The sequence below is a fragment of the Microtus oregoni genome, unplaced genomic scaffold (genome assembly GCF_018167655.1).
Source record: "Microtus oregoni isolate MIOR12 unplaced genomic scaffold, Mior012 000031F_ref0000149, whole genome shotgun sequence".
Lineage (NCBI taxonomy): Eukaryota > Metazoa > Chordata > Mammalia > Rodentia > Cricetidae > Microtus > Microtus oregoni.
In genome coordinates this window covers 13,020,915-13,048,894 of record NW_024543090.1, presented here as the reverse complement: position 1 = coordinate 13,048,894, position 27,980 = coordinate 13,020,915, and the positions used below count along the sequence as shown (strand labels likewise).

Here is a 27,980-nt window from a genome sequence, read left to right as displayed (position 1 = left end):
ACATGAGCCGTCAAGAATAGATGGGACCGGGAATGTTAGAATGGTCGCAGAACCCTCTTCCAAATAGCAGTGCTGGGGGTCTGAAACAAACAAAACAAAACAACAACAACATGAGGAAGTCAGCTCCACCTGAGGCTCTTTCTCTTCACCAGTAATTCTGCATCTTAGCCAACTGATCCCATCCTCACAGCAGAGCGGCACTCCAGGAGAAAGTTTCCTCAGGGGCTGAACACCAATAACATTCCTCATCTCCATACCTCAGCCTGTTCCCACAGCCGAGTTCTCCCTGCGTCCTTCCCTCTTACCCTTCGGCAGCTGCTGTCTGGGACATCTATCCATACAGATGTTTCGTGAGAGCCACCGGTACCAATCGTAGGAGTCTGGGGCGGCGGATTCCATTCACTCTGCCCCAGCCTGTGTTGAGAGAAAGATACAGCACACGTCCCCTGCATGAGCATCTTCCCAGCCATCCTGGGAAGGTGGCTTGGGGACTGGCAGCAGAGATTTCTCCCATAGGCCAGGCCCACACAGTAGTAAAGGAACTGCTTATTGAGGATGCTGGCTTGGGTGCTTCCGGCTGGGAAGCTGGTTAGTGTCTGACCCATGGAAGCACGACTAACAACGGAACTAGAACCCAATGCCCGTTTGTCTTTATGCCTCATGTTCCTCCCCCCCCACACACTACATTTCATTCAGAAACTCACTCATTTCTCTCTCCCCTTCCATCTCCACCCCACCCTGGTTTTTTCTTTGTTTTTGAGCAAGGGGCTTACTATGCAGCCCAAACTGGCTTTGAACTTACTATTGTCCTGGCTCTGCTTCCCAGGGCTGGGATTACAGGCATGCTCCATCACTCTCAACATTTTTTTTTTCAATTTATAATAGGCAAAGAACTCAAGAAATTTTGTAGGACTCTTAGCATGAGGCTGAGCTGCAACCACTGCAGCGTCTGCAGCTTCTGCTCTGATTTCTGCTGATGTACTTATTACTTCATTCTGGAAATTCTCCATTTAAGGAGAAGCTGCCATTACTCAGTGGCCTCTGTGAACAACAGGGCAAGGCCTGTCTCGTCACTCAGGGCAGACATTTTAACTGGAGTGGGGGGCATGCGAAGCCCCTTCCTCTTCATGTTTCTTCCCCACACAGGGAATCTCCATCAACTGGACACTTTTCTATGGGTTGCTGTCTTCTTCAGCAGAGAGGAAATACCTTAATCTGAACCTGGTTCAGGTGGGCCATATTTAGTGGCCCTGCTCTCCATTCTGGGTTTGTTGTTATCGTTGTTTTGTTTTCTGAGACAGGGTTTCTCTATGCACCTAGGGAGTCTGCCCTGGAACTTGCTCAGTAGACCAGGCTGGCTTCGAACTCACAGAGATCCACCTGCCTCTGCCTCCCAAGTGCTGGGATTAAAGGTGTGCATCATCAACACCTGGCCTCCATTCTGCTCTCAGTCCGAAGGAAAGGGGGGAGGGGCTAACCTTAGGTTAATGTGGTCCAGACACAGGCTCCAGACTCATCCTGAATAAGCTGTCTCAAGTGGTCCCGAGCCTCCCCACGGACCAGGTTTCTCATAAGTGGCAGAGAAACGGCCATGAACAAATGTGTCTGAAAGTCTCTGCAAGGCCACTACACAAGCTGCACTGTGTTCCCGTAGAGCCTACCCTCAAGGCTACCTAGACGGTGTTGAGAACAAAAGCTGTATATAAGCTGGATGGGAAAGAAGGAAATCTCAGCTAAGACCTGCTCCCTGGGGAAGGCATTGCAAGAAGGCACAAACACCCCTAGTGCCGTTCATTCTGAGGGAAGAGACGGCGGACACAGTGACTCGCCCTTACACATGTAATGGAGGTGTCTGCTGTTTCTTTCCACGTAAAGGGGATCTCAGCAACAGAATGCTGCAGCCACACCACCTTCTCACACACAGTGATCTCCAGTTTCCTTGATGTGGAATAAGTAATGAGCAGGACACAGCTGTGTCTTTCCAATCACATTTGCGGTAGAGTACCCACAATATCACACACATTCATGCCCTCCTAGATGGCCAAAAGCCGGTGACTGGCAAAGGGAAGTTCAGGGTTAGGTAGTGCATTTGCCAATAAATCAAGCCACACTCCTTCTTAAGTGCTCTTCTATTTCCCTTAGGTTACAATCTTTAAAATTTCAATTGGCTAGCTAGGTGCGGTGACATATAGTTTTAATCACAGCACTTGGGAGGCAGAGGCCTGTGACTTCAAGGCCAGCCTGGTCTACAAATCAAGTTTCAGGCCAGCCAGAGCTACTCAGAAAGAACTTGTCTCAAAAACAAACAAACAAAATCTGGGAGTCAGACAGGTGATGAGAATGCGTTCATTTGGCCCTTTAAAAACTCTGACGATGGGGTCGTGGAGATGGCTCAGTTGGGAAGAGCGCTGGCTTTGCAAGCGTGAGGATCTGCATCCCCACCCCCGGCAGCCATGTGAGAGCTGCCTGATTGTGTGCACCTGCAGTCCCCAGGGCTAGGGAGAAGACAGAGGCAGGAGGATGGCTAATGACCCCTGGTCACTGAAAAATGGCAAGTGCCAGGTTCAATGAGAAACTCTGTCTCAGGGGACAATGTTAGAAAGGGTTACACCAAGACACCCAACCTTGCCCCCTGCCACACTAAGAGCATATGGCGAACTCTACTCCACCAAGATTACAACTCAATTTCATTAAAATAACATACACTGGCCATACACAACAATAGGTTTCATTACGATGTTTTCATACACGTAGATAATATAGTTTTATCATATTCACCCATCACCCTCTCTTGTCTACCACCCAATTTCCTTGCACACAGTGTATGATGGAGGGCGAATCATGCTCCTGTACCTTGGCTGTGTCTCCCCTGTGGCCTCCGGATCCCTCTTTTTTTCTCCATTTATTTCCTGGGGCACGCCTGGAATACGTGGTGGCCCCTAGAAACAACAACAGTTGTGAGGGAAGCTCTTCAGACACCATGTGTGTGCAAACCGAGAGCCTTCCACTGTGTAGGGAAGTGACAATCCCTAGCTATCACTCTGAGTACTTCCTGCTGCTGCCTTAACCTCCTACAGCTCCTGCACCTGCTTCTCCAGGACAGCGCAGTGCTTGGAGAGGTCACTGGAGTGGTGCTGGCTCTTGTGGGGACTCTGGCTGGCGTCGCTGAGCTGGATGGAGAGGGTGTTCTTCTCCTCCAGCAGCTGTGAGAATTGCAGCAGGGGTGAGGATAAGTGCCAGCCCAGACCACATCACTGGAAGCAGTGCTTAGGCAACTGGCCTGAACTTGCAGGACCTACCTGATTTGCAGTGCAGAATCTACCTTAGAGTCCTACCGCGGCCTGCTTCTTCAAAGGGAAAAATACCTAAGTGTTTCAGCCACGAAAGGAAACTAATTCTGGAGGAAGAGCAGGAAACTGGTTTATTTTTACTGGTTCCAAGGACTATGAACTGAATAACGATTAAAGAGAACCAACCCCCTAACAAAAATTCCAGTAGAACAGGCTATTCCAGGAATGTATGCAAAGCGCAGAAGGTTGGTTCCATGCTAAAATTACTAATAAATAACAAGCCCTAGAACTCAGTATAGACAGAGAGCAAGCTCACACTTAAAAATGTGTGTCATAGTATTACTGGGTGTACATGTTTCCAAGGGAGCAGACAGAAGTTATAAGTCTCTATGTGTACTTGTGAAGCACAAGTGAGAGCCCAGATGCTCACCAAGTAGAAACAGTATGCCAACCTTTTCTCTAGGTCCCGAGGGATAAGCCACAGTCAGATATGTCCCTGCACAAGTTCAGTCAGGGTACCCACTACCTGGCAAAGCAATCTAACTGCTGGTTTCTAAACCAGAAAACATTTTTACTATGAGTGAAAACATTTAGCTGACTGGGATGGACTCCTCTTGAACCAGAATTGGGATTCTTCACTTGTGGACTGTCATTTTAAACTTCAGTCACGATTAACACCCAGATACATTGGTAGCCATGGAGACGTCCTCCTGAGTACCCACCACGGAGACACGGGAAGGCTTGGGTCACAGGAAATGGATGGATCTGGCTATGAGTCTTGTGTTCTCTTGAGGATTCTCTTCTACGTGTTTGTTAAGAAAGTTCATCAATGCTTCAGAGAAAACAGATTTCTAGAGACAACTGGGAAAACACATTGGATGCACACAGATAGCACACATGATTACAACGTGCTCTGTAACTGAACGTGGCTCCAGATGACTCCGTGTGGTTGTTACTCTAAAGATCAAGTTTCAGTTTATAAAACATTTGGACAAATTCCATCTTCATTGAAAGAAGCAGAGAAAGCACCTCCCTCCTTTTGTACAGATGGAAAAAGGAAGTAAGTTTACACTACTCAAGGCCATGGCAGCAGCAGCTCCCAGAGCAAGGCTCACAGGTGTGGATCTCAGTCTTGAGTCCCACCTACTTTATGATGCTTCCCAATCTAAACTACAGTAAGGGCACTGGAAAGGCATGGGTGTGGGAAGAAAGGCTGTTACTGGAGAAAAGGGTGTGAATTTTGGGGGAGCTAAAGTTATTTGAGGGTGGTGGGCTGAGTACAATAGGAACTCCAGGGTGAGGACTAACCCCATGCTCTCCCACCACAGGAGAAGCAATCCTAGCTGGAATGAACAGCCCCCAGGTACACCAAACACAAGTAAACGCAAGCAAAACAAATCTCCCCATTTTAAAATTGTTTCTCATTTTGTCTCTAGTAAATCTAGAAACAGAGGTCAGACCCATAAACTTGTTGGAAGCAAGGCTTATGAACTACAAAGACAAATAGTCGATCACTAATCAGCCACTCGTAACCCGTCTTGGCTGTCTGCATTCTGTCTAGGTTTCTGGGGTTAGGAGCAGGCATAGGATCCAGGGGCACAGCCCTCCCAGTCAGTGTACATGGAGTCTCACTGGAGCAACCACTGCTCTAGGAACGGCTGCTGTGGGGCTGCCACTACAGAGATGTGCAGTGCACAGACCACTTAGGCTCCTCAGTTTCTGCCTCTATTTTACTCACAGGCTAACTGAATTCAGTCCACTAAGGCTAGACTAACATTATACCATTAGTCACGTTTTAAGGTTTCTATCACATTCCTACACTGCACAGAGACATTGAGCTAAGCAGGTAGAACTGTGTACAACACCTTAGCATTTAGCAAAGGAGCGAGGGCAGACAGGGTTAGAGAGAAACACGTGTGACGGCCCCTCAACTTCATCTCAAGTGAGAAGCTGGGACCTATAGGGAGTGAGACTAAGCTCACATGACTTAAGGTTTTATGTGTGTCCTCAGTGCCTACCCCATGAGCAGACTCTCAGCCGGCAATGACAGTTACTTGTTAACTAGTGGATGAGCGAGGCTAGGGAGGTGCCTTCCTTGTAGCCAGACTCTAAAGAGAACTATTTCTTATCCAGAGTGATGATGGACTATAGCAGTATGTTCATACTGCAAACGGCTCCACTTAGTTCTAAGCCTGTGATTAGAAGAGGAATGATGGACTTGCCGGGGTGTGAGACATCCTGGTTCTTTATCTTGATTGCTTGTTACACATCTCTTTGTGAACACGTAGCCTTCTATGCCAATGATCTGTTACTTTTGTGTGTTAACTGTTGTAGAATATTACTTTAATGTGTGTGACTTTAGTTTATGTTGCATTTGTTTAACTCCGTGAAGCTGTGATTCTTGGCCTGTCTAAAACAACTGATGTTCTAATCAAGAGATGAATGGCCAGTGGCAAGGCAGACGAAAGGACAGGCGGGGCTGGCAGGCAGGCCGAGAGAATACATAGAAGGACAAATCTGGAGGGAGGATCAAGAGAGAATAAGGAGAGGAGGATGGCAGAGGCCAGCCCCCTCCCCCCCCACACACATACAGCAAGACGCAGAGTAAGAGGGAAAGTAAGGTACACAGAAGTGAGAAAAGGGAAAAGCCCAGAGGCAAAGTTAGTCAGAATAATATAAGTTAAAGAAAAGCTGGATACACCCAAATAGGAAAGAATATACCTTCTTCTCTGCAGCTCATGGAACCTTCTCAAAAATTGACCACATACTCGGTAACAAAGCAAACCTTCAGAGTTACAAAAGAATATTAGTAACCACCTGTGTATTATCAGATCACCATGGATTAAAGTAAGAATTCAACAACAATGCTACCCCCAGAAAGCCTACAAACTCATGGAAACTGAACAGTCAACTACTGAACCACACCTGGATCAAAGAAGAAATAAAGAAATTAAAGTCTTCCTTGAATTCAGGGAAAATAAAGAAACAACATACTCAAACCTTTGGGACACTATGAAAGCAGTCCTAAGAGGAAAGCTCATAGCACTAAGTGCCCACTTAAAGAAGACGGAGAAAGCACATATTGGAGACTTAAGAGCCCACCTGAAAGCTTTAGAAAAAAAAGAAGCAGACTCACCTAGGAGGAGTAGAAGACTGGAAATAATCAAACTGAGGGCTGAAATCAGTAAAATAGAAACACAGAAAACAATCCAAAGAATCAATGAAACAAAAAGCTGGTTTCTGGAGAAAATCAACAAGATTGATAAACCCCTATCCAAACTAATCAAACGGCAGAGAGCGAATTTGCAAATTAATAAGATCAGAAATGAAAAGGGGGACATAACCACAGACACAGAGGAAATTCAGAGAATCATTAGATCTTACTACAAAAGCCTGTATGCCACAAAACTGGAAAATGTAAAAGAAATGGACACTCTTTTAGATAAATACCACATACCAAAGTTAAACCAGGAGCAGGTGAACAATCTAAATAGACCTGTTAGTCGCGAGGAATTAGAAACTGTTATCAAAAACCTCCCTACCAAAAAAAGCCCAGGACCAGATGGTTTTAATGCAGAATACTACCAGAACCTCCAAGAAGACCTAATACCTATACTCCTTAATGTATTTCACAATATAGAAACAGAAGGGTCATTGCCAAATTCCTTTTATGAAGCTACAGTTACTCTGATACCAAAACCACAAAAGACTCAACCAAGAAAGAGAATTACAGGCTAATCTCGCTCATGAACATCGATGCAAAAATCCTCAACAAAATACTGGCAAACTGAATCCAAGAACACATCCGAAAAATTATCCATTATGATCAAGTAGGCTTCATTCCTGGGATGCAGGGCTGGTTCAACATAGGAAAATCTATCAATGTAATCCATCATATAAATAAACTGAAAGAAAAAACCATATGATCATTTCATTAGATGCTGCAAAAGCTTTTGACAAAATTCAATATCCCTTTATGATAAAAGTCTTGGAGAGATCAGGGCTACAAGGGTCATACCTAAATGTATAAAAGCTATTTACAGCAGGCCGACAGCTAACATCAAATTAAACGGAGAGAAACTCAAAGCCATCCCACTAAAATCAGGAACAGGACAGGGCTGTCCACACTCTCCATATCTCTTCAATATAGTGCTTGAGGTTCTAGCAATAGCAATAAGACAACATGAGGGGATCAAGGGGATACGAATTGGAAAGGAAGACGTTAAACTTTCGTTATTTGCAGATGATATGATAGTATACATAACCGACCCCAAAAACTCCACCAAAGAACTCCTACAGCTGATAAACACCTTTAGTAATGTGGCAGGATACAAGATCAACTCCAAAAAATCAGTCGCCCTCCTATACACAAATGATAGGGAAGCAGAGAGGGAAATCAGTGAAGCATCACCTTTCACGATAGCCACAAACAGCATAAAATATCTTGGGGTTACTCTAACCAAGGAAGTGAAAGATCTATTTGACAAGAACTTTAAGTCTTTGAATAAAGAAATTGAAGAGGATACCAGAAAATGGAAGGATCTCCCTTGCTCTTGGGAGGACCAACATAGTAAAATTGGCAATTCTACCAAAGGCAATTTATAGATTCAATGCAATCCCCATCAAGGTCCCATCAAAATTCTTCACAGATCTTGAGAGGACAATAATCAAGTTTATATGGAAAAACAAAAAACCCAGGATAGCCAAAACAATCTTATACAATAAAGGATCATCTGGAGGCATTACCATCCCTGACTTCAAACTCTATTACAGAGCTACAGTAATGAAAACAGTGTGGTATTGGCATAAAAAGAGAAAAGTCGACCAATGGAATCATATAGAAGACATGGATTTTAACCCACAAACCTATGAACACCTCATTTTTGATAAAGGAGCTAAAAGCATACAATGGAAGAAAGAAAGCATCTTCAACAAATGGTGCTGGCACAACTGGATGTCAACCTGTAGAAGAATGAAAATACACCCATATCTATCACTGTGCACAAAACTCAAGTCCAAATGGATCAGAGACCTCAATATCAATCTGAACACACTGAACTTGATAGAAGAGAAAAAGTGGGAAGTACCCTACAACAGATGGGCACAGGAGATCGCTTCCTATGTATAACCCCAGCAGCACAAACATTAAGGGCAACATTGAATAAATGGGACCCCCTGAAACTGAGAAGCTTCTGTAAAGCAAAGGACACTGTCACTAAGACAAAAAGGCAACCTACTGACTGGGAGAAGATCTTCACCAACCTTGCAACAGACAAAGGTCTGATCTCCAAAATATATAAAGAACTCAAGAAGCTAGACTTTAAAATGCTAATTAACCCAATTAAAAAATGGGGCACGGAACTGAAGAGAGAATTCTCAACAGAAGAAGTTCAAATGGCCAAAGACACTTAAGATCATGCTCTACCTCCTTAGCAATCAGGGAAATGCAAATCAAAACAACTTTGAGATATCATCTTACACCTGTCAGAATGGCTAAAATCAAAAACACCAATGATAGCCTTTGCTGGAGAGGCTGTGGAGGAAGGGGTACCCTCATCCATTGCTGGTGGGAAAGCAAACTTGTGCAACCACTTTGGAAAGCAGTGTGGCGGTTTCTCAGGAAATTCGGGATCAACCTACCCCTGGACCCAGCAATACCACTCTTGGGAATATACCCAAGAGATACCCTATCATATGACAAAAGCATTTGTTCAACTATGCTCATAGCAGCATTATTTGTTATAGCCAAAACCTGGAAAAAAACCTAGATACCCTTCAATAGAAGAATGGATGAAGAAAGTGTGAAATATATACACATTAGAGTACTACTCAGCGGTAAAAAACAATGACTTCTCAAATTTTGCATGCAAATGGATGGAAATAGAAAACACTATCCTGAGTGAGGTATCCCAGACCCAAAAAGAGGAACATGGGATGTACTCACTCTTAATTGGTTTCTAGCCACAAATAATGGTCATTGAGTCTATAATCTGTGATCCTAAAGAAGCTAAGTAAGAAGGTGAACCCAAAGAAAAACATATAGTTGTTATCCTGGGTATGGGAAGTAGACAAGATTGCCGGGCAAAAAATTGGGAACTTGGGGGTGGGTTGGGAGTGGACTAAGGGGAGATGGGGAGAGAAAAGAAGGGGATAATGGGGGGGGGGGGACTTGGGGAAACGGGATGATTGGGAGAAAGGAAGGTTGGATAGAGGAGCAGGGAATCACATAACTTAATTAAGGGAGCCATCTTAGGGTTGGCAAGAGACTTGAACCTAGAGGGGCTCCCAGGTGCCCAGGGCGATGTCCCCATTTAGCTCTTTGGCCAGCTGAGGATAGGGAACCTGAAATGACCCTATCCTATAGCCATACTGATGAATATCTTGCATATCACCATAGAACCTTCATCTGGCGATGGTTGGAGATAGAGACAGAGACCCACACTGGAGCATCGGACTGAGCTCCCAAGGTCCCAATGAAGAGCAGAAGGAGGGAGAACATGAGCAAGGAAGTCAGGACCATGAGAGGTGCACCCACCCACTGAGACAGTGGGGCTGATCTATTGGGAGCTCACCAAGGCCAGCTGGACAGTGACTGAAAAGGCATGGGATAAAACCGGACTCTTTGAACATGGCAGACAATGAGGGCTGAAGAGAAGCCAAAGACAATGGCACTGGGTTTTGATCCTACTTCATGTTCTGGCTTTGTGGGAGCCTAGCCAATATGGATGTTCACCTTCCTAGACCTGGATGGAGGGGGAAGGACCTTGGACTTTCCACAGAGCAGGGAATCCTGACTGCTCTTCGGACTGGAGAGGGAGGGGGAGAGGAATGGGGGGAGCAGGAGAGGAGTGGGAGGAGGGGGAGGGAAATGGGAGGCTGGGAGGAGGCGGAAATTTCTTTTTTTTTCTTTCAATAAAAAAAAAAAGAAAAGCTGGATAGAGACAAGATAAGGTTGGGATTTTATAAGTAATAATAAGCCTCTGTGTGTGTATTTATTTGGGAGCTGGATGGTGGGCTCCCAAAAGAGCTAGCATAAAAAGAGTAGAAGACAACCAATTACATTTTACTTTGATAAATCATTAAAAAATTTCAGCTGTTATCATCTACCAAAATAATTTATTTCATCATCTATAAACATCTGTTTCTGTTTAAAATGCTGTCATAGGAGGAAAAGCCCCGACAGAGCTACAGACTAGCATTTAGAGAGGGACAAGAGCTGAGGTGTGACCGGAAGGAGTCACTGGGTCTTCACAGCCACAGAGCTACAAAGGTCAGAACCTCTGTAATAGGTAGGTGAGAGGAGACCCCTCCCCACCAAACAAAACTAAGCCATTTAGTTTATCAGTTCATTTGAATCCAAAGCGTATGGAGTCTGACATTCTAGTGATGGTTGAATTTATCCCTCTAACGAGTCCCTTGTATATGTGGTAAACACACTAGTCACACACATGACCACTGACTTCAGAATGACTGCAGCCTTGAGCAAGTGGGCTTCTCTCCTCATCTGGGAAAATCATCTCCTGATTTTTATGATTTTTGAATCACAATGTTATTAGTATTTGCGTGTGTTTGTGTGCATGTGTGAAATACACATGCATGAGTGTAGGAATGTTCATTCTACAGCACACATGTAGAGAACACAGAAGAGCGGCGCTCAGGAGCTGATTCTATCTTTCCACTGTGGGATCCAGAGATGAAACGGAAGTCGTCAGGATTGTGAGGTGAGCACTTTCACCCGTGTTCTGTGACTTCTTGTGAGAAGATGCACGCACCCACCCCACACTGTGCAGACATTTGCGGGCATTCACAACTTTTCTCACAGACCCCTGGACTCACTAACCACTAGCCTCATGAATGACATCTAATTTTGGCAGACCCTACCTATCTATGTTTCTCTGAAGAGGGCAGGACTGGGAGGAGCCATTGAGAACACTTGGACCAGTCAAAGCAGCAGGAAGACAGTGACTGATGGAGATGCATGAGGAGATGCTGACACATTACTAACACGTGATAAGATGGGGTGAAGTTTCTGCATCGGTTTCCCCAAGTCACTTTCAAAGACCGGCCAAGGGCGAGGGGAATGTGGCCTGTGTCCTCTGCTCTGGAATAAACATTCGCTCTTATAACTTCTGTTCCTAAGTTCTGCTGGAGCTGGTGCCTGTGCTGAATCTTACCACCAGGAAGAGAAAAAAAGAAACTGAATTTCAGTCTAGCACAAAACACGTACCTTGCTGTTCAGCTGCTCAGTTCTTAATTCTTTCTGGTGAATTTTGTTTAAGCTGTTATTAAGCTGAGCCCTGAGAAGTTCTGTCTCAAGGTTTTGTGAGCCATCGACGGAGACTGATGTTTCTGGGGATGCTTGCCAGGAAACAAACATCCGTGGCATTGTCTCCTCAGACAGTTCATACTTAACTCCTCCCCCTAGAAGAAATCATGCCCACTGTAGAAGTTGCAGATGGGCAGTTACTTATAGGAGGAGGATGTTTTTCTGGATCATGGCACCCTGCGCAAACCACATGATCTCCTCACCTGTCTTTGGTACTGTGCAGAGAGAATCTGGCTTTGTGAGGAAGACCACAGGAGACTCTGCAGATGACTGAGCTGCTTATCTTTATCTTTGATGGCCATAGTGTACTGTTCCTTTATCCGCTTCTCCTGAAGTTCCCAGGTATTTTTTTCCATTCTACACCATGAAAAAAATGGCTCAAATATACTCATGGTGCAAAGAAGAAAAATTCTATATTCCAAACATTCTTTTTTTTTTATTTTTTTTTCCATTTTTTTATTGAGAAAAGGAGAAAAAAAAAACAAGTTTCCACCTCCTCCCAGCCTCCCATTTCCCTCCCCCTCCTCCCACCCTTCTCCCCCTCCTCCCACCCTTCCCCCCTCCCCCCACTCCTCTCCCCATCCCTCTCCAGTAAAAAGAGCAGTCAGGGTTCCCTTCTTAGGCAACGTTAGCAATGTAGCAAAACTAATACATATCAGAGTAAAATTTATTTTGCAAGTGGAAGCACCCAGTAAGGGGTGAAAGCGGGCTGTGACTGGACTGGAGGAGGAGCTCCTATTGGCAGGACTGGAGGAGGAGCTCCTATTGGCAGGACTGGAGGACCTTCATAGAAAAGCCGCCATTGGATTTGGATCCTGAGCAAAGAGCTAGGTTTCCAAACGGGAAACACAATTCAAAATTGGCAAGAAAACTCAGCAGAATGAATGCAGAGTGATGTCCAGAACTGCAGGAGTCAGTGTGTACAACAGTGAGTACGGTTGTGGATGGCGAGACCAGGGAGTCAGTGTGTACAACAGTATGTACGGATGTGGATGGCTAGACCAGGGAGTCAGTGTGTACAACAGTATGTACGGATGTGGATGGTGAGACCAGGGAGTCAGTGTGTACAACAGTATGTACGGATGTGGATGGTGAGACCAGGGAGTCAACGTGTACAACAGTATGTACGGATGTGGATGGCGAGACCAGGGAGTCAGTGTGTACAACAGTATGTACGGATGTGGATGGCTAGACCAGGGAGTCAGTGTGTACAACAGTATGTACGGATGTGGATGGTGAGACCAGGGAGTCAACGTGTACAACAGTATGTACGGATGTGGATGGCGAGACCAGGGAGTCAGTGTGTACAACAGTATGTACGGATGTGGATGGCTAGACCAGGGAGTCAGTGTGTACAACAGTATGTACGGATGTGGATGGTGAGACCAGGGAGTCAGTGTGTACAACAGTATGTACGGATGTGGATGGCTAGACCAGGGAGTCAGTGTGTACAACAGTATGTACGGATGTGGATGGCGAGACCAGGGAGTCAGTGTGTACAACAGTATGTACGGATGTGGATGGCGAGACCAGGGAGTCAGTGTGTACAACAGTATGTACGGATGTGGATGGCTAGACCAGGGAGTCAGTGTGTACAACAGTATGTATGGATGTGGATGGCTAGACCAGGGAGTCAGTGTGTACAACAGTATGTACGGATGTGGATGGCGAGACCAGGGAGTCAGTGTGTACAACAGTATGTACGGATGTGGATGGCGAGACCAGGGAGTCAGTGTGTACAACAGTATGTACGGATGTGGATGGCGAGACCAGGGAGTCAGTGTGTACAGCAACACATACGGAATGTTGATGGCAGGACTAGGTAGGGCACTGGAAACCACCACAGTCCTTCATCGGCGTCATGCCCCCATTGCAGAATCAACACCAGGGTTGACTCTCAAGGACTTAGAACTTTGGTTCTTGCATATATTAGGTATGAGAACTGAGAAAATGCTAGTCTTGCCAAGTTCCTTCAATAAACTAGGAATAAGCTAGTTATTTCTTAGGACTATTGAAAGATTAAATGAGACACCACACATCACTCATCAAACACGAAGCCTGGCACATGTAAAATATCAAATAATAGGCATTAGTTGTTATTTACTTATTTTCTTGAATTTGGTAAAGAGTGGAGTTTCTAATGAACACCAGCTATTTTTTTGGTATGCATAAAAGAAGCTGCGTGTGACATGTATCACGCCACATAGGATGCTGGGTGTGACAGGTACATGTCACATAGGATGCTGAGTGTCAAAGGTACATATCACATAGGATGCTGGTGTGACATATATCACGTCACATAGGATGCTGGGTGTGACAGGTACACATCACATAGGATCCTGGGTGTGACATGTTCATGTCACATAGGAAGCTGGGTGTGACGGGTACATGTCACATAGGATGCTGGGTGTGACGGGTACATGTCACATAGGATGCTGGGTGTGACGGGTACATGTCACATAGGATGCTGGGTGTGACGGGTACATGTCACATAGGATGCTAGGTGTGGCATGTAACACGTCACATAGGATGCTGGGTATGACAGGTACATGTCATATAGGATGCTTTCACTGAAGGAAGCTAAGTGAAGTGTACATACATGCTCTCTCACTGTTTCCTCAGTATTCTATAAAGCAGCAACTATTTCAAAATAAAGTGTTAAAATAATAATAGTAAAGGGTCAAAATGCAGATGCAGGAATCATCCTACCTGAGCTGATGTAGCTCTTGCTGCCAGGCCAGGCTTTCCCGCCTAAGTTCCTCCTGCATCATCTGCATGGTTTCTGCCTGCTCTTGATACTCCTGGAGCTGAGCCTTCAGTGGCAGTAGCTCAATGACCTCCCGATTCCTCAGTAAGTACTGCTGCTGCAGGGTCTTCAGTTCCTCCAGCTTTAACCAGAGGGAACAAAGGGTGACTTCCCATTCCTTACTGACCAGTCGCTCTTGCCACACAGGCACCACAGACTGTGAGCACCTTCCCACAGTCCACAGACAGCCAAGGAGCTGCCATCAAGGCTCCAGGGCCTAACCATCCCTTCCATTCTACCCCATAGCCCCACCTCTGAGGTCCAGAGCTTCGACTTTGACCCGAGACAGACTTAAGGGACCTACAGGTTATTGTGAAGGGGGATGTAAAGAGTGGCTTCCCACTTACACATGTGCCCGCCATAAACTTCTGTATTTATACATGAACACCAGCCATTTTCCTTGTTGGTGCTGTTGTTGTTGTTGACTTGTTTATCTTGTCTTTGTTTCTCAATTCTCGGGCAGAACTCAGGCACACAGGCAAGGGCTCTATCACTAAGCCAATCTCAGCTGGACTCCAGCCTTAACTCAAGCTGAGCTGATATCCATTATTATAAAGAAGGTGCACACCCTACCATTAAGGACACTTGGGCTCTAGAATTGGATACCCTGTTTCTTGGATGAGAGTTGATCTAAGTCTTTGTTTCCCTCACCTATTAAATGAAGATAATCAGCACTTTTCCTCATACAAACATGAGAATTAAATAAGAAAACAATGCGTCTCAAACACAAGGTTAATGGATGTTAGGATGGACTCGCCTTTAGAAAACTGCGATCCGTTTAAAACTCTTTCCCAATACCCACTAAGAGCTTGATGCAGAAATGACGTCAGGACACCTGGGTAGACAACAGCCTTCAACACACACCTTTCACCCACTCACAAACATTAATGCTATCGTACCAGTAGCTCTTTAAAAAGCAGCAAACACAAGAGCGGGAAGACAACAAAGGACAGCAGCAACACACACTTGAGGCCCAGAAGCAGATGACACATTAGCCGGGGAAACCACAGGCGCTGAGACAGGTGAGAATGCTGGCAATCAGATCATTATAGCATCAATAAAGAATTACCAAGAGAAACTCACCAAAAGAAGCAACCAGTCAGGTGTGGAGGCACATACCTGTAACCCTGGCCTTTGCGAGACTGGTGCATGAAGATGTGAATTTGGGGGCAGCCTGGACCACACTGAACGCTCTAGGCAAGCTTCAGTTATATAATAAGACCTTGTCTCAATAGCAAAATGGGAGGTGGAGAAGTAGTTCAGCAGTTAAGAGCCCTCACTACTCTTCCAGAGGACCCCGGTTCAATCCCCATGTTGGGCAATTCAAAATTGCCTGTAATTCCAGCGCCCTCTCCTGGCCTCCACAGGCACCTGCACATGTCATACACTCACAGTAGAATTAACAACAAAGCAAAATACCACCATTCTTGGAAAGGTAAGTTAGAAAATTTACCCGTGAAACAAGAAAAAAAAATACATAAAACAACGAGAAAAGAGAAATTTCTTTCAAATTAAGAAGCAGGGCTGGAGAGATGGCTCAGTGGTTAAGAGTACTGTCTGCTATCCCAGAGGAATTTGGCTGGGGTCAATTCTAGCACCCACATGATGGTAATAACTGTTACCACAGTCTGAGGACATCCAAGACCACCAGGTATGCATGTGTTACACAGACACACATGCAGACAAAATAGCTAACTATACATCGTTAACAACACCAAGAACAAAGAACACCAACAACAAGGTGACAAAAACAAAATTATCAAACGGGGTCAAAAGATAGGGCCGAGAACATAGGCACTTGTGTGCAGGCAGCGCGAGTCAAACGGGATGACAAGCACTTTGGAAGTAAGAAGGCAAAACAGAAGCAAGCAACTGGGAAGTGTGGCAGGAGAATCTGAGATCTGGAGTGGCCCCCAAAAGGAAGCAACGAGGAATACATTCCCACCAATAAGATGGTGATGTGGGTAGAAGGTCCTCAGGGCCATCACTGTTTGCTGAAGAGCTGGGTCTGATGGCCTGCAGGCTTAAGATCAAGTAAAGGGCTGAAAAGATGAGGACAAATAATCAGGTCTTGCATGGCAGATCAAGGGAGGGATCCTAAGCTTCTCCCAGACAATCGTGAACCTTTTAAAGGTTCCTAAGCAGGCAGTTATACGAACGGGAGAGTTTGGGAATGACTTGTACACAAGCATATTTATTCTCTGCTGGAGAGGTTATGCGATGGGAGCACTGGTGTCAGAACTGCTGAAGGGAAAGAAGCTTCTCGTGGGTGTGAGAAGAAGGTGAAAGGATGGACATTTGAGCGCATTCAGAACAGAATAAAATACCTTGCTCATTAGGTGATAAAAACCAGAGTGACAGCTTCAAGAAACACTATCACAGCACGTTACAGAAGCAGAGGAATGGCTTCTTAAAAGACTTGTCTCATCAATATTCAGTGGACAGAAAGTGTGCAATAGTGCCGAGAGAACAAAGCAGTGCCAGGGTTTCCAATGCATAAACTCAGAGTGCACGGTCCCTGGATGAAGCAGAGCTGACTTGGAATCGGCTGGAACCACCCAGGACAAGGATTCTGACTCAGAACAGAGTGAATCCCAGCATGACATAAGCTACTGCTTTTAGGCATAAACATGTATAAGCATATGCATGTTCATGTGGGTGCAGGCACATGTGTGTATAAGGGCTGAGTCAGCCTGGGTGCCAGGGGACAACTTTGAGTCTATTCCTCTGGTGCCATACAGCTTTCCCCCCAATTGTGTCTTCTTTCAGCAAACAGCGCCACGCCTGACACTAGTGAGACTTTGGGCTCCCACGATGACATCAGTGACCACCTCCAGCAGCTTGAGCAACTCAAGGGAAGAATTGCTGAGTTAGAGATGGAGAAACAGAGTGACAGGGGGCTTAGCCAGACACTAGAAAATGAGAAAAATGCCCTCCTGAGTCAAATATCGGCAAAGGATGGCGGACTAAAACTACGTGAGGAATCTTCAAGTTTAACGCTCACACTCTGAGTATCTTGCTCTTGCGATTTGCCTGCCAGAGCTTGTGTTTCTTGTTCAGTGATGCCATCCGTTTGTTGAGGGAATTTCTCAGTGGCCTCTAGGCTAGCTTGTTTTAGTACACTATCTTCTCCCTGAAGCTCCAGATCTTCTCTCAGAAGGTTTTTCTTTGCCATTAAAGCCTCAAAATCCTTAGAAAGGGTTTTATTCTCTAACTTTACCCTTTCTAGTTCCTCCTTCAGGCTGGAATTCTTTTGGAATTCCTCCAAAAGAAGGAATGACATTCAAAGTTGTTCTCTGGCCATCACACACATTCTAAGTACACACAATGTGAGTTAGTACAGGGTAAGCTCAAATACAAGAAAGTCAATTTTCAATGCACCTTAAAAAATACAGATTTAATAAAAGAATGTGCCTTTGAAATCTCTTTTTACCTCTTTTATTTTTTTTTAAATACAAAACTGACTTCATCTATTTGAAGTTTTGGATCAGGGTTAGGACATGAATGGTCGCAGTAAATCTGCAAATGAGAAAGAAACCAGCCCATTGCTGACTCCCACAAGTCCTCAGGAAGTTCCGACCTGATGAGATAAGGAAAAAGGGAAAGTATGGACAAGACAGAAAATGATGTGCAACGAAAGAGAGGACACCAATAAGAAGCCAAGGAATACATGGAGGATGTGTGGAGCGCAGCAGGGAAGGGCAGGGCTTGGAAAGTGGCTGAGAGGTCTGGATTAAATGTTAACCAAAACAAGAGTCATTCCATGGAGTGTGAGCAACACACCTGCTGCATCTCTGTCTCCACATCTGCCTGGGTTACTAACGGAAGCAGCTCATCTTCATGGAGGCGGACCTGGGTTTCAAAGCGGGCGTCTTTTTCTTGGACCATCTGCTGCATGGAACTCAACTGAAGACACATGCCAGAGAAGCTAGACAAGGTACGCTCCAGAGTAGCTCAGAGACAATTCTTTCAGCCTAACCTCCAAAGATGGGCACACAGCACCGACGGACAGTGCTTCTCTAAACATCAGCTCTGAGGGGCAAGGGTGAGAATGTCAGAAGAACAAGAGGCCCAGCAGTAACTTCCAGACAAGAATGAAAGCCTACTATCAAACTCCAATCAACTCATATATAACTTTAATTAAAAAAATCTTCATTGACACTAAAAATGTTATAAATATGGGAGAAGATATTTTTTAATTCTGAAATGATTAGAAAATTAAACATACAAGTGAAGTTAAATTTCTGTTAGCTCCTTCAGTACCAGACTCATGCTCAAAAATGGTCCTGGACCCTCACTCCTATAAATTAGCAGTTCAAGCCATGGATATTATTCGAAATGTTCTACAAATAGAAATACAAGGCTAGTCTATCTTGTGTGGTTATCTGTTTGTGTTTTCAAGGGCACACCACCTCCCCAGAGAGCCATGTCCAGCTGTCACTCCTGCAGGCTGTTCTCTTTAATGCATTCTCTCTGTCTTTCCCAAATCTTCCCTACAAGAACGCAGCTTGTCTAGAGTGTTGCCTAGCTCCCAGGATTCCTCTCTGTCTTCCCCACAAGAACATAGCTTATCTGGAGAGTTAGCAAGCTCTCAGGGTTCTGTTTAAATCCCATCTTTTTTTCCTCTATGTTTCTATAACTACCATGTTCACAAAATACTTTAAAGCTGGGGCTACTTTTATCAATTTTATTTTTTGAGATAGGTCTTCCTGTATAGCCTGGCCTAGCTTGGAACTTGTCATGCAGCCAACACTGGTGTGAAACCCATAATCTGTACACATCAGTCTTCTGCATGCTAGGGCAATGACTTTTGTTAACACACTTAGCCTTTGGTATTTTGTTTGGAGTGACTTGCTCCACAATGGAACTGTTACCATATTCATATGTCTTCGCTGCCTTTGTTTTAAGTAGCTTAAAAGAAAACAATCCAAAGAATCAATGAATCAAAGAGCTGGTTCCTGGAGAAAATCAACAAGATTGACAAACCCCTATCCAAACTAGTCAAATGGCAGAGAGAAAATTTGCAAATTAATAAGATCAGAAATGAAAAGGGGGACATAACCACAAACACAGAGGAAATTCAGAGAGTCATTAGATCTTACTACAAAAGCCTGTATGCAACAAAACTGGAAAATGTAAAAGAAATGGACACTTTTTTAGATAAATACCATTTACCAAAATTAAACCAGGACCAGGTGAACAATCTAAACAGAGCTGTCAGTCGCGAAGAATTAGAAGCTGTTATCAAAAACCTCCCTACCAAAAAAAAGCCCAGGGCCAGATGGTTTCAATGCGGAATTCTACCAGAACATCCAAGAAGACCTAATACCTATACTCCTCAATGTATTCCACAATATAGAAACAGAAGGGTCATTACCAAATTCCTTTTATGAAGCTACAGTTACTCTGATACCAAAACCACACAAAGACTCAACCAGGAAAGAGAATTACAGGCCAATTTCACTCATGAATATCGACGCAAAAATCTTCAACAAAATACTGGCCAACTGAATCCATGAACACATTAGAAAAATTATCCATTATGATCAAGTAGGCTTCATTCCTGAGATGCAGGGCTGGTTCAACATACGAAAATCTATCAATGTAATCCAGCATATAAATAAACTGAAAGAAAAAAAACATATGATCATTTCATTAGATGCTGAAAAAGCATTTGACAAAATTCAACACCCCTTTATGTTAAAATTCTTGGAGAGATTAGGGATACAAGGGTCATACCTAAATATAATAAAAGCTATATACAGCAAGTCGACAGCTAACATCAAATTAAACGGAGAGAAACTCAAAGCCATCCCGCTTAACTCAGGAACACGACAAGGCTGTCCACTCTCGCCATACCTCTTCAATATAGTGCTTGAAGTTCTAGCAATAGCAATAAGACAACATAATGGGATCAAGGGGATTCGAATTGGAAAGGAAGACGTTAAACTTTCGTTATTTGCAGATGATATGACAGTGTACATAACCGACCCCCAAAACTCCACCAAAGAACTTTTACAGCTGATAAACACCTTTAGTAATGTGGCAGGATAAAAGATCAACTCCAAAAAATCAGTCGCCCTCTTATACACAAAGGATATGGAAGCAGAGAGGGAAATCAGAGATGCTTCTCCATTCACGATAGCCACAAACAGCATGAAATATCTTGGGGTAAATCTAACCAAGGAAGTGAAAGATCTATTTGACAAGAACTTTAAGGCATTGAAGAAAGAATTGAAGAGGATACCAAAAAATGGATGGACATCCCTTGCTCTTGGATTGGGAGGATCAACCAAAGGCAATTTATAGATTCAATGCAATCCCCAACAAGGTCCCATCAAAATTCTTCACAGATCTGGAGAGGACAATAATCAACTTTATATGGAAAAAAAAAACCCAGGATAGCCAAAACAATCTTATACAATAAAGGATCATCTGGAGGCATTACCATCCCTGACTTCAAACTCTATTACAGAGCTACAGTAACGAAAACATTGTGGTACTGGCATAAAAACAGAGAAGTCGACCAATGGAATCGTACAGAAGACCCGGATTTTATCCCATAAACCTATGAACACCTCATTTTTGATAAAGGAGCTAAAAGTATACAATGGAAGAAAGAAAGCATCTTCAAGAAATGGTGCTGGCACAACTGGATGTCAACCTGTAGAAGAATGAAAATACACCCATATCTATCACCGTGCACAAAACTCAAGTCCAAATGGATTAAAGACCTCAATATCAGCCCGAAAACACTGAACCTGATAGAAGAGAAAGTGGGAAATACCCTACAACAGATGGGCACAGGTGATCGCTTCCTATGTATAACCCCAGAAGCACAGACATTAAGGGCAACATTGAATAAATGGGACCTACTTAAACTGAGAAGCTTCTGTAAAGCAAAGGACACTGTCACCAAGACACAAAGGCAACCTACTGACTCGGAGAAGATCGTCACCAACCCCGCAACAGACAAAGGTCTGATCTCCAAAATATATAGAGAACTCAAGAAACTAGACTTTAAAATGCTAATTAAACCAAATAAAAAATGGGGCACTGAACTGAACAGAGAATTCTCAAAAGAAGAAGTTCAAATGGCCAAAAGACACTTAAGGTCGTGTTCAACTTCCTTAGCGATCAGGGAAATGCAAATCAAAACAACTTTGAGATATCATCTTACACCTGTCAGAATGGCTAAAGTCAAAAACACCAAGGATAGCCTTTGCTGGAGAGGCTGTGGAGGAAGGGGTACCCTCATCCATTGCTGGTGGGAATGCAATCTTGTGCAACCACTGTGGATGTCAGTGTTTCGGTTTCTCAGGAAATGTGGGATCAACCTACCCCTGGAATTAGCAATACCACTCTTGGGAATATACCCAAGAGATGCTCTATCATATGACAAAAGCATTTGTTCAACTATGTTCAAAGCAGTATTATTTGTAATAGCCAGAACCTGGAAACAACCTAGATGCCCTTCAATGGAAGAATTGAAGAAGAAATTATGGAATATATATACAGTAGAGTACTATGCTGCGGTAAAAAACAATGACTTCTCGAATTTTGCATGCAAATGGATTGAAATAGAAAACACTATCCTGAGTGAGGTATCCCAGACCCAAAAAGGGGAACATGGGAAGTACTCACTCATAATTGGTTTCTAACCAAAAATAGGGGTCCCGGAGTCTACAATAGGTGAACCTAAAGAAGCTAACTAAGAAGGTGAACCCAAGGAAAAACATATGGTTATCCTCTTGGCTAACGGAAGTAGACAAAATTGCCGGGGAAAAAATTGGGATCTTGGCGGTGGGGTGGGATGGGGGTAAGGGGAGATGGGGAGAGAAAAGGTAGAAGGGAAGAAGGGGGGGACATAGGGAAACAGGAGGATTGGGATAAAGTAAGGTTGGATAGGGGAGCACGGAAGCACAATTCTTAGTTAAGGGAGCCACTTTAGGGTGGGCAAGAGACCTGACCCTAGAGGGGCTCCCAGGTGCCCAAGCTGAGGTCCCCAGTTCATTCCTTGGGCAGCTGAGGATAGGGAACCTGAAATGACCCTATCCTAGAGCAATACTGACGAATATCTTGCATATCATCATAGAACCTTCATCTGGTGATGGATGGAGATAGAGACAGAGACCGACACTGGAGCACTGGACTGAGCTCCCAAGGTCCCAATGAGGAGCAGAAGGAGGGAGAACATAAGCAAAGAAGTCGGGACCACGAGGGGTGCACCCACCGAGACAGTGGAGCTGATCTAGTGGGAGCTCACCAAGGCCAGCTGGACTGTCACCGAAAAAGCATGGGATAAAACTGGACTCTCTGAACATGGCGAACAATGAGGGCTGATGAGACGCCAAGGACAATGGCACGGGGTTTTGATCCTACTTAATGTGCTGGCTGTGTGGGAGCCTAGCCAGTTTGGATGTTCACCTTCCAAGATATGGACGGAGGGGGGAGGACCTAGGACTTACCACAGGGCAGGGAAACCTGACTGCTCTTTGGACTGGAGAGGGAGGGAGAGAGGAGTGAGGGGAGGGGGAGAAAGATGGGAAGAGGGGGAGAAGAGTGGGAGGAGGGGGAGGGAAATGGGAGGCTGGGAAGAGGTGGAAATTTGTTTTTATTCTCCTTTTATCAATAAAAGAAAAGAATAAAAAATGTGTAAAATTTCCCTATTCTACAATATATATGAAGCATGAAAGCTTCAATAGAAGTTAATAGGATCAGATTATCAATTTCTGGGTATAAAACTCTCTGTGTTCAACTGTCAGCCATCACTACATGGAAGACACCTCTATTACCAATATGTCTGATGGCTAAGATCAGCTGCGTGTTGTGTGCAAAGACCTCCAGGGATGAAAATACAGCATGGCACAAAAGCATCCTCAAAGGAGAATTACGAAAAACTGAGAAAAACAGAGTGGAGGGAGCCCGCGCAAAAAGGGTGGCTCTGCCTTGAGAATGACCAAGAAGAAGAACGCTGCATACAAGAGTCATTAGCAATGAGCATTACAACCTCTCCACTTCTTTAGTCTATGTTCAAAAAGTAGCTTCTTCTGCCACACCCTTCTAGGCTTGGCTTTAATATCCTAGCTACCATACTTGCATTTACCAAGATTTTCAAGTGACTGAAGGGATTGACTTGCCACCTGTACCATTCTGACGCCATGGATACTATCCTAATGGAGGCGCCATCATCTTACCTGTGCATCTTGCTCTTCTTGTGTCTGCCTAAGCTCAGCACGCAAAGTACTAATGAGTTCTTCCTTTTCTTGAAGATGCTGCTTCATCAGGCTGAAATCCTCCATCTCAACCAAATTCTTATGCAAATGAAAGGGAAAAATATTTACTTAAACAATGGGATTGGCAACTTTTAGTTCTTTTGACTTTCTCATTTGCCTTGAATACCTACCCTATTTTTTTCTAATTTCCACTTTAATGCAAAAAGAATTTTATTTGCTAATTTATAAAGTATCATTGAATTGCCACACTTTTCAGAAGAAGACAGAAGCAATAGCAATATGCTTTTCAATTTCTTTGAAAGCTAACATAGCAAAGAGACAGACCAAATAGACAGTGAGCAGAAAAACATGGAAAACAGTAACAATATGTAAAAACATTCCTATAAACCTTGCAAAAAACAAGTTAAGGGCAAACCAGAAAAATTGGGATTTTCTTGGCATTAGAGAATATAAAATAATAATGATAAAAAAAGACAGCAATAGAGCTACATCTGATGTTCCTGTGGAATAGGGAAAAATCCAAGGTACCAAAGAAGTATTTGCAGGAATAGGTGGCAGCTAGAATTAGAAGAGATGCAACACTTCCCATTCTTTGATCACGGGTAAATGCAGGCTTTCCACGGGGGGGGGGGGGGGGGGAATCCAAATGCAGACCATCCACGGGGAAAAAAAAAACACAAATGCGATCTGGATTGAGGTTTAGCAATGCTTAAGTGGCAACGAGCACTTTCTGCTCTTGTGAAAAGATCCAGGTTCCATCACAGCACCCACGCTATCTGTAACTCCAGTTCCAGGGGTCTGATGTCCTCGTCTGACCTCTGGGGGTATGTAGTGCATATACATACATGTAAGCACAAACATTCATACAAAAGATGCATGAACAATTACATAATATCATTCAAAAGTCAGGCATGGTGGCTCATGCCTATAATTCCAGCACTCAAGAGGCTGAGACAGGAGGACTGCCACAAGTTCAAGGTAAAACTGGGCTACATTGTGAGACCTTCCTTCAAAAACAACAACAAAAATCACGAAGAATAAGGAGCAGAAAAATATGCTGAAAGACACTGTAACCTATTTCATCGTTAAACATGTTTAAGAAAAATGAAGAGGAAATGAAAGGAAAATTAGAGTTAGAAAAGTTTGAAAAATTAATAAAATTCATGAAGTTGATGTAAAAGAAAACTCGTTTCAGAAGAGAAAGCCAAACACAAAACAGAATGCCTTTAGTTAAATAAGAAAAAGGATAAATCAAAAAAATATTAATCACAATTGGTAAAAAAAAAAAAAACACACAACCAAAAGTAAAGGTTAACAGAAACCTGCAAGGAAAAAAATGAAAGCATCGGAGCTGACCGAATGCTATGCATCATGTAATTCAAGAGTTTCTGAAAACACACGATCCATACATGAAGAATACACTGAGTATGTGCAAATACCAACCAAGAACGCCACACACACACACATGCAAACTCTAATAAATGAGTAGACCAGGAAGCAGGGGAGAGCAGGAGGGGCAGGCAGGGAGGGAAAGACTGACTGGAGAGAGCTACTGATCTGGCTCTGGCTTCAGAATGACCATGAAGAAGAACGCTGCATACTAGAGTCATTAGCAATGAGCCTCATACCCTCCACTTCTTTAGTCTATGTTCAGTGTAAGTAGCTTTAAGGCTAAGATATATCTTCCTAACAAGATTTTAATCAGAAAAGAATGGAGGTAATGATTTGATTTCTTTTGTAGTATCTATCCGTTTCCTTTGAGTTCTGCCATGAGCCTGTTCCTGAGATACAGAATCTCTGTGTGCGATTAAAATGGAGTATCTTGACCCAAGGAATAAAAACAGTCATCATAAAGCTATGGCAAGTTCACCAACCTAAATGGCATTTTTGAGGGTTTCTGATGTTTCCTACTAAGAAATGAACCACTTACCATACTTGTAGCTTCTTCTGCCACACCCTCCTAGGCTTGGCTTTAATATCCTACCTACCATAATTTTATCTACCAAGCTTTTCAAGTGACTGCCGGGATTGACTTGCCACCTGCACCATTCTGGACCCCAGGGATACTATCCTAATGGAGGCGCCATCATCCTACCTGTGCAGCTTGATCTTCCTGTGTCTGCTTGAGCTCAGTGCGCAAAGTACTAATGATTTTTTCCTTTTCTTGAAGCTGCTGCTTCATCAGGCTGAAATCCTTCATCTCAACCAAATTCTTGTCCAACTGAAGGGGAAAATATTTACTTAAGTAATGGGATTGGCAACTTTTAGTTCATTTGACTTTCTCATTTGCCTTGAATACCTACCCTATTTTATACTAATTTCCACTTTAATGCAAAAAGAATTTTATTTGCCAATTTATAAAGTATCATTGAATTGCCAAAACTTTTCAGAAGAAGACAGAAGCAATAGCAATACGCTTTTCAATTTCGTTGAAAGCTAACATAGCAAAGAGACAGACCAAATAGACAGTGAGAGGAAACATGGAAATCAGTAACAATATGTAAAAACTATCCTACAAACCTTGCACTAAACAAGTTAAGGGCAAACCAGAAAAATTGGGATTTTCTTGGCATTAGAGAATATATAATAATAATGATAAAAAAGACAGCAATAGAGCTACATCTGATGTTCCTGTGAAATAGGGAAAAATCCAAGGTAAACAAGAAGTATTTGCAGGAATAGGTGGCAGCTAGTATTAGAAGAGATGCAACACTTCCCGTTCTTTGATCATGGGTAAATGCAGGCCATCCACAGGAAAAAAAAAACCCAAATGTGATCTGTATAGACGTTTAGCAATGGTTCAGTGGCAACTAGCACTTGCTGCTCTTGTGAAAAGATCCAGGTTCCATCACAGCACCCACGCTATCTGTAACTCCAGTTCCAGGGGATCTGATGTCCTCGTCTGACCTCTGGGGGTATGTAGTGCATATACATACATGTAAGCAAAAACATTCACACAAAAGATGCATGAACAATTACATAATATCATTCAAAAGTCAGGCATGGTGGCTCATGCCTATAATTCCAGCACTCAAGAGGCTGAGACAGGAGGACTGCCACAAGTTCAAGGTAAAACTGGGCTACATTGTGAGACCTTCCTTCAAAAACAACAACAAAAATCACGAAGAATAAGGAGCAGAAAAATATGCTGAAAGACACTGTAACCTATTTCATCGTTAAACATGTTTAAGAAAAATGAAGAGGAAATGAAAGGAAAATTAGAGTTAGAAAAGTTTGAAAAATTAATAAAATTCATGAAGTTGATGTAAAAGAAAACTCGTTTCAGAAGAGAAAGCCAAACACAAAACAGAATGCCTTTAGTTAAATAAGAAAAAGGATAAATCAAAAAAATATTAATCACAATTGGTAAAAAAAAAAAAAAAACACACAACCAAAAGTAAAGGTTAACAGAAACCTGCAAGGAAAAAAATGAAAGCATCGGAGCTGACCGAATGCTATGCATCAGGCAATTCAAGAGTTTCTGAAAACACACGATCCATACATGAAGAATACACTGAGTATGTGCAAATACCAACCAAGAACGCCACACACACACACATGCAAACTCTAATAAATGAGTAGACCAGGAAGCAGGGGAGAGCAGGAGGGGCAGGCAGGGAGGGACAGACTGACTGGAGGGAGCTACTGATCTGGCTCTGGCTTCAGAATGACCATGAAGAAGAACGCTGCATACTAGAGTCATTAGCAATGAGCCTCATACCCTCCACTTCTTTAGTCTATGTTCAGTAAGTAGCTTTAAGGCTAAGATATATCTTCCTAACAAGATTTTAATCAGAAAAGAATGGAGGTAATGATATGATTTCTTTTGTAGTATCTATCCGTTTCCTTTGAGTTCTGCCATGAGCCTGTTCCTGAGATACAGAATCTCTGTGTGCGATTAAAATGGAGTATCTTGACCCAAGGAATAAAAACAGTCATCATAAAGCTATGGCAAGTTCACCAACCTAAATGGCATTTTTGAGGGTTTCTGATGTTTCCTACTAAGAAATGAACCACTTACCATACTTGTAGTTTCTTCTGCCACACCCTCCTAGGCTTGGCTTTAATATCCTAGCTACCATACTTTCATCTACCAAGCTTTTCAAGTGACTGCCGGGATTGACTTGCCACCTGCACCATTCTGGACCCCATGGATACTATCCTAATGGAGGCGCCATCATCCTACCTGTGCAGCTTGCTCTTCCTTTGTCTGCCTGAGCTCAGTCCGGAAAGTGCTAATGAGTTCTTCATTTTCTTGAAGCTGCTGCTTCATCAGGACAATCTCCTCCATATCAGCCGATTTCTTATCCAAATGAAGGGGA

At 43.5% G+C, this 27,980-nt stretch overlaps 1 pseudogene; it reads right to left on the bottom strand.

Annotated features, from left to right (window-relative positions):
- On the bottom strand, positions 1 to 27,931 carry LOC121465510 (annotated as a pseudogene).
- Between the last annotated feature and the right edge of the window lie 49 nt (positions 27,932 to 27,980).